Source organism: Mustela putorius, unplaced genomic scaffold (genome assembly GCF_011764305.1).
Source record: "Mustela putorius furo isolate JIRA1106 unplaced genomic scaffold, ASM1176430v1.1 tig00003859_pilon_pilon_pilon, whole genome shotgun sequence".
NCBI lineage: Eukaryota > Metazoa > Chordata > Mammalia > Carnivora > Mustelidae > Mustela > Mustela putorius.
The window spans coordinates 20,772,603-20,779,932 of record NW_025422011.1 but is presented as its reverse complement, the minus strand read 5'-3'; positions in this window follow the sequence as shown (position 1 = coordinate 20,779,932).

The window sequence follows — 7,330 nt, the reverse complement described above, 5'->3', positions numbered from 1 at the left end:
CTGTTCTTCGTTTATTCTACTGTTCTGTTTTATTATTCTACTGGATATTTACCAAAAGAATGAAAAACACTGATTTGAAAAGATATATGCACCCCTACATTTATTGCAGCATTATCTACAAAAGCCAGATTATGGAAGCAGTCCAAGTGTCCATCCACAGATGAATGGATAAAAACAATGTGGTACACACACAAGGGAATATCACTCAGCTATAAAAAAGAATGAAATCTTGCCATTTACAACACTGATGGAGCTAGAGACTATAATGCTAAGTGAAGGAAATCAGAGAAAGACAAATACCATATGATTTCACTCATATATGGAATTTAAGAAACAGAACAAATGAATATCAAAAAGAAACAAACAAAAAACCAGACTCTTAACTATGGAAAACAAACTGATGGTTGCCAGAGAGGAGGTGAGTGAGGAAATGGGTAAAATAGGTGAATGAGGTTAAGAGTACAATTGTCATGATGAACACTCAGTATCGTACGGAATTGTCGAATCACTGTATTGTGCTCCTAAAACTAATATAATTCCAGGATATTAACTATATTGGAACTAAAATTTTAAAAATCTTTAGTATTTATTTATTAATGCATTATATGCTTTGGTCTATTTTCTTACTAGAATATAAGCTCCATGAAAGCAGGTAACTTACTGAAGGTTTTGCAGATGGCAGGAGAGAAGAGGGTTTCAAATCAGGCAGCCCAGCCCCATTCTGGGGTCAGTACTCTTAAATACCATGTTCTAAGCCAAACTCGAACGTGCCACCTCCCAACATGCCCATTCCCTTCCCAATAAAAACATTTATTTCTCTCATACCTCTTCAGCATCCTTGCCTGTCAAGTATGGTTGCTTTTTCCTCTCTCTCTTCCTCTACTAAAGGGAAGAGGTACTTAAGTGCATCTTCCATCCTAATACCATGTCTGCCAGTTGACATTGCAATGCAGTGTCACTTTTTAGAATTTTTAATTTTTTTTTTTTTTTAACTCACCAAGAGTGAAATGTGTCATCTATAGAGGATCCTCCATACTGGTCAGAACAAGGGAGGAGGGTATTACAAAAGGAGACTTTTCATCTCTTTAAAAAAGAGCTGTGGTTTTGTAACACTCTGCATGACTTTGGGAAGCCACCTTATTTTCTCCAATCCAGTCCAGTTAGGAAAACAGATTAATCTATCACAGCTGGATGGGAATTCTTGTGTTGAGAAGATTGAACTTTTATCCCAGGAAATAAGATTGGAGACAAGAAAGGACTGGGCAAGCTGCTCCAGAATGTTCTGTATCCGGGGAAAATTTATCTAATAGGGCACAATAGTAGTTCTGGTTGTGTTTTGGATTTCAAACTTTTATTTACCTTTTGGAAATGTTCTAGCTTCCTTTGTGGGAGGAGTAAATTTGATAGATGCTGTTTCCTGGGGCTAACTTGTACTGGGGGAATTAAAGCAACTCAAGTTTTGATCACTTTCCAATGGCTCATGGGTGTACACACACACACACACTTTTCTCAAATATATAGGGACTGAGATTAAAAACTAGGAGGAAAGCTTTATTCCAATTTCTGTTCTTCAGGGAGCTCCCATCTAACATACACTTAACTTGCCTGGCAAATGGTGTTCTGGTTTTTTAAAGGTACAGGAACAAAGGTGGCATTGTGCCAGGCAGTTCCTAGTCATAGAGGAAACAGAAACTTGTGAATAATACATCTGTAGGGTTTGTCAGTTTGTTTGTATTCTGACTTGAGACTGGCGTGGTCTAGAGAAAGTGAATTTGCCTTTTACTAGCATGATCAGAGAATGGCAGTTTTGATGTTGATCTGTGAGACTGTTTTGTTCTGAGGAGGAACACTATGGTCTAGCTTTAGTGTCAGGTCAACTCTGATAGAAAGCAGTCAGAGGATGCTTTATTTATTTTTATTTTTTCCTCCTTTCTCAGCCTCAAAATCCAGACATAGTTTCAGCAGTAACATACTCACAAATATATAGATATGGATATAAACATAACATCCATTTTTAATAATGTAAGAGAATCAGCTTTTCTTTTGTCTCTATTTTTTTTAAAAAAAACACCTTAAAATGCTTGTGTATAGCATTGATAGAGAATATTTAGCCAACTGACTTCAAATAAAACATTAACATGCCTTAATTATATTAGATCAAAATTTCTTGTTGAAAGCTTACCAGGAGCAAAGGTTATCCATTAATACCTTATTAGAGTGTGAAATTTCAAGAATTCAGAAATGAGGGGAAAGGAAATTGAGGCAGGAAATGAAGGAGAGAGAATGTGAAAAAGCCTAGATACCACTTGAATCAAGCATTAGTGGTGGTTCGATCTCATGGAATTGTCTTCAGATAAATAAAACTATGCACTCACTATTACATAATGACTATTCAGTAAATATTCAGTTACTGTTCCCCATAACAGCTCTTGAAGAGTATACCACTATTTGGATGATTTTTTTTTTCAATTTAACAACTTCTTCACACACAACCTAGTAAACAAATGCTGTAAGAATTAAGAATTTGACATTATAGTTTCAGACAGTAAAATACACTCACAAATATAGTGGATATAGCAGTTTCTAGTCTGTGAATATCAACAGGTAATAAATTTGAATTATGTACCATATTTGAATAAGATAAAAATATTTTATTTCACATGCATATGCCAACTGAGTAAGGAAAAGATGTTGCTTTTTCTAGATCTGTGCATTCCTTTATACACATGCCTTATTTCTACGTGTTTTAAAATACCGTGTTTAGTCTTTCTTGCGCTCTAAAAACATTCCTTCATAGCTTTATTTTTTAGGTGCAGTTTGAGTGCAGAACATGAGTTCTAATGAAGTTGAAATTTGGTGAAGTTAGTAATGCAGAGGGGAAAATGTGTTATCCAAAGAATGACTCCCAAAAGTCCATCTTCCCCTAACAGTCAGCCACTATCAAGTCTTATTTTCTGCCTTGGCAATAAAGCAAACCTTTATTGCATTATACTATGTGTAAACTCTATTCATTTCCCATTTGCTTCTATGGTTGTGCAAATTTAATTCATTGTTTTTCTATTGTTGTATTTTTATCTTAAAAAAATATGGTAGCAACTTGTATTGAACTGGAATGTCTCATAATCTTGTGCATTACAATTAATGGAAAATATTTCTGTTTAAAAGATATTTTACTTATTGCCATTGTTTTGGGATATAATTATGGCTTTAAACCAAGGATGTGCATATTGCATCAGGACAGTCTATTGAAGGGGATAAAATAATACATCCACTGGATTTTGTTTCCCATTCGTAAATGTTCACCCCCATGGGCATTGGCTGCCCTGTTTTTCCAAGTTGTTCATCCACAGAGCTGGATCCACAGATTCTCATTTGTCAGCAACTGGGAGGAAATGAGTGAAATGTAAGAGGAGAGGTGTGAGCTGTGGTGGGCTGGTACACTGACTTTCCAAATAAGAGAACTAGAGAAGGAAGGAAGGAAAGAGAAAGAAAGAGGGAATGAGGAGAGAAGAAGGAAGGAAGGAAGAAAGGTAGGAAGGAAGGAAAGAAAGGGAGGGAAGGGGGAGGGAGGCAGGAAGGGAAAGAGAAAAATCAAAGAATGCCCTGAAATACAGCACTGGTTTCATTGGTCTTAATTGTATTATAGAGATTTTTTCACCAAAGCCAATTTCAAGCTACCAGTGATTTAACAACTAGCTCTCAAAGTTCCTGAATATTTGACACCAGCTCCAGGAGCCCATAGGAGTTGCTTCAACAAACAAGTAAATGTGAAGAACAGTCATGAGGTGAAGCATTGTTAGTCTGTGTACGAGCAGTGGTCGCTGCGACTTGGTTAAAACAAGTGGCTAATGGCCTTCGGGAAAGATGTATGCTACAGGATCTAAATTGGTATCCAAGAAGGATGGGATACAGGCCTCAGTTATCTCGTATTTAAAGCAGTTTTAGTTCTCTTTGGTCTTGAATTCCATTTTCCACTTTTAGCTGTTATAGCTCATGAACATGTTCAATGAATATTTATAAAACACCATCTTCATCATGGTACCATCCTATTCATACATTATTTGGTGGTACTGTACTATGTTTTACTCCTACTTAGATGTGCTGAAATTCATTTTGGCACTGACCATCTAGAGTTAGCATAGTTCTCACAAGTTAAGGGCTCAGTACCCCCACAAAACTGCCCTCACTACATAATTCCAGCTACATGTGGGGTACCCAGGCCACCACAAAACTGGTAGACTGGCTACAAATTCAAAGGTTTTTGCAAATGCCTTCAAGTTTGATAATTTGCTAGAATGACTCATAGAATTCAGTAATGTCTTATACTTCTATAAAGGCTGCAAAATCGATAGGAGCAGACTAATGAAGAAAAATGAAGCGACGCATAAGACAAGGAATGGAGGGAACCCAGAATGCAAGTGCTTCGTGCGTTCTTCTCTAGACTCTTGTAATTATGTTATGCCCCCGGGGCGCCTGGGTGGCTCAGTGGGTTAAGCTGCTGCCTTCGGCTCAGGTCGTGATCTCAGGGTCCTGGGATCGAGCCCCGCATCGGGCTCTCTGCTCAGCAGGGAGCCTGCTTCCTCCTCTCTCTCTGCCTGCCTCTCTGCCTGCTTGTGATCTCTGTCTGTCAAATAAATAAATAAAATCTTAAAAAAAAAAAAAAATTATGTTATGCCCCGTTGTATAATCCAGCACGATGTCCCTTTTTAAGGGTTATTCAATCTGCAACTTTGATTCTCCTTTGCTATGTAATGTAAGATATTTATAGGTTCTGGGAATTATGAGGTGTACTTCTTTGGGAGACCATTCATTATTCTACCTGCATACTACTCAATGTCTGTGGTAACACAATTGTAATGATTGTTTTTCCTGAAAAACTGGATGATTTTTCACCATCAGTACAAACATAAGAAGGGCAAAGTTTATCTCATCAATTCTCTGTCACTTCACACCTCATCACCAACTTCCTACTTTTTTTTTTTTTTTTACCAACTTGGGAAGGCTAGCCATGGTGAAACTTCTTTGCAGCCTTCTTCTGAAGGAACCCACCTAATCATATACCCTGAAGATCTGAGGTAGGAAGTAGTGTCAGTAAATCTCTTGTTGGCAACATTCTCTTTTACTATAGCTGCCTGGTATGGTGCTGAACATCTAACAGAAAGATGATTAAGTTAAATGATCATGGTTCACAACAAACCTCTAATTGCTTCCAATTACCAGTGGCCCATATTCTGACTTAATCATCACTAAACCAAGATTTTTAGTTGTGATAGTCAGTACAAGTCCCAGGCCTCTACATTATAGGTGCAGCTATTGACTAGGTTTTGGACAACGGAAATCAACATTGTGTGGACTTTCTGTTGGTTTTAATTAAATTGAATTTCCTTCAACTGCCCTCTTTCTTCCCTACTGCTATGTGAAATAACAAAGTAAGGAGTAGAGTCCCATCAACTCTCTAGGACCATTGTGTGACCTTGGGAAAGCAGTAAGAGAATATAGTACTGCTCCTTGATAGAATAGCAGAGCTGGGTACATAGTCATGCTGGTAAATGCTTAACTACCAGTTCCCAGTGAAAAACGCCTTGATTATTTTAGTGTTTTGTGATTTCTGTGCCGTAAAGACTCAGAATGAAATGGCTGATCTCAAACTACCATTATGATGTACAGCATTACTGAATATGGAATTGAGAAGAGATGCACACAATTAGCTATTGCAAGTCAACGTCAATAAATGCTAGTGTAGGGGAAATAAACTCCTATCTCATCTAAACAATTATTTCAAGGTTCTTTCCTAGTCATGGCCAAAAGAGACCTCAGTGGTATTGCTGGCTATTGGCCTATGAGGCCACAGTGACAGTGGGGATGATGAAGACCAGACAGAGTCATTCAGATGACTTCTTTAGGGATTTCACACTGAAGGCATAGAACAAGGATCATTGTTTTGTAGTTGGGTATTCACAAAATAATGCAAGAGGACGTGCAAGGTCAAAGCTGTTGTGTTATGTTAATTTGGAGACCAATAAGGAATGGCCTGTAGACACTTGTAGACTGTCTATAGACACCTGTAACACTATCAGGTCTCCAGCACAGCCTTGGATCATGAACAGTCCTTGCTGTCAGTTATGAATTCTTTTTACTTCTTTTGGTTTCATTATTTTCCTTGCTTTTCTGTTTTCTATTTCACTGGTTCCCAATTGAAGTCTTCATTATTTCCTTCGTTCTGCTTTAGGTTTAATTTGCTCTTCTTTTTTCAGATACTTAAGGTAGAAAACGTCAGTTACTCACTCAAGACTTTTCTCTTTCCTACCATTAGAATTTAAAGCTCTATCTTTATCTCTAAGCATTGTTTTAGCTGAATTCCATAAACATTGCTATGTAGCCCTTTAGATTTCATTCAATTCAGACTATTTTTATTTCCTTTTTTTGTTTTTTTTTATTTTTCACAAATGTGTTATTTAGAAGTAGATTCTTTGCCACATACTTGGACACTTCTCAAAATTCTATTTATGATTTCAAATTTTTCCTTTGTGGTTGGAGAACAAGCTTTGAATGATTTTAATACTTTCAAATTTATGGGAATTTATTTTACTGCCTAGCATATGGTATCTCCTGGAAAATATTCCTTGTGGGCTTGAAAATAATATGTATTCTGCCTTCATTGGCTGGAGTATTTCATAGATATCAGTTAGCTGAAGTGAGTTGGGAGTTCGTTCAAGTGTTCTATATCCTAGCTGAATTTCTCCCTAGTGATCCCATTAACTATTAATGGTAGGAATCTGAAGTTCTCAATAATCAGTGTTACTCTGTCTTGTTAACAAATGCTGTTGTAGAATCTATTTTATCTAATATTTGTTTTATTTCCGAGTTTTTTTTTTTTTATTTTTGTTTTAGAAATTACCCCAGTGTTGGAATAACTTGGTATAAACCAATGACTGGTCAGATTGAGCTCAAAACACCTTGACTTAGAAAGGTTCCACTTTACCAATGCAACCATACATGGGTTGGGTGTACATTCAAAGTTCAGGCAAATTTTGAATCTGCCACAATTTTTGCTTTCACTCAGGCCCTCTCAAGTCTCTCTTACGCGTGTCTGCAACCACCCAATCAGCCAGGGCTTGATGCAGGATGTGGTCTCCCTCAGACCTCCCCCACATGAGTCTGTAGTCTCCCAGTTCATCAGGCACGTGTGGTGAGTGTACCAAACCAGCCCCTTCCCCACCCGATTGTCTCATTGTGTCATATCCAATGTCTCCCTTTTAAATTTCTAAGTATAGGTCAATTTTCAGAAAAGAAAAGCTGAAGGGTGACATGTTATAGTTGAAGTACCCAA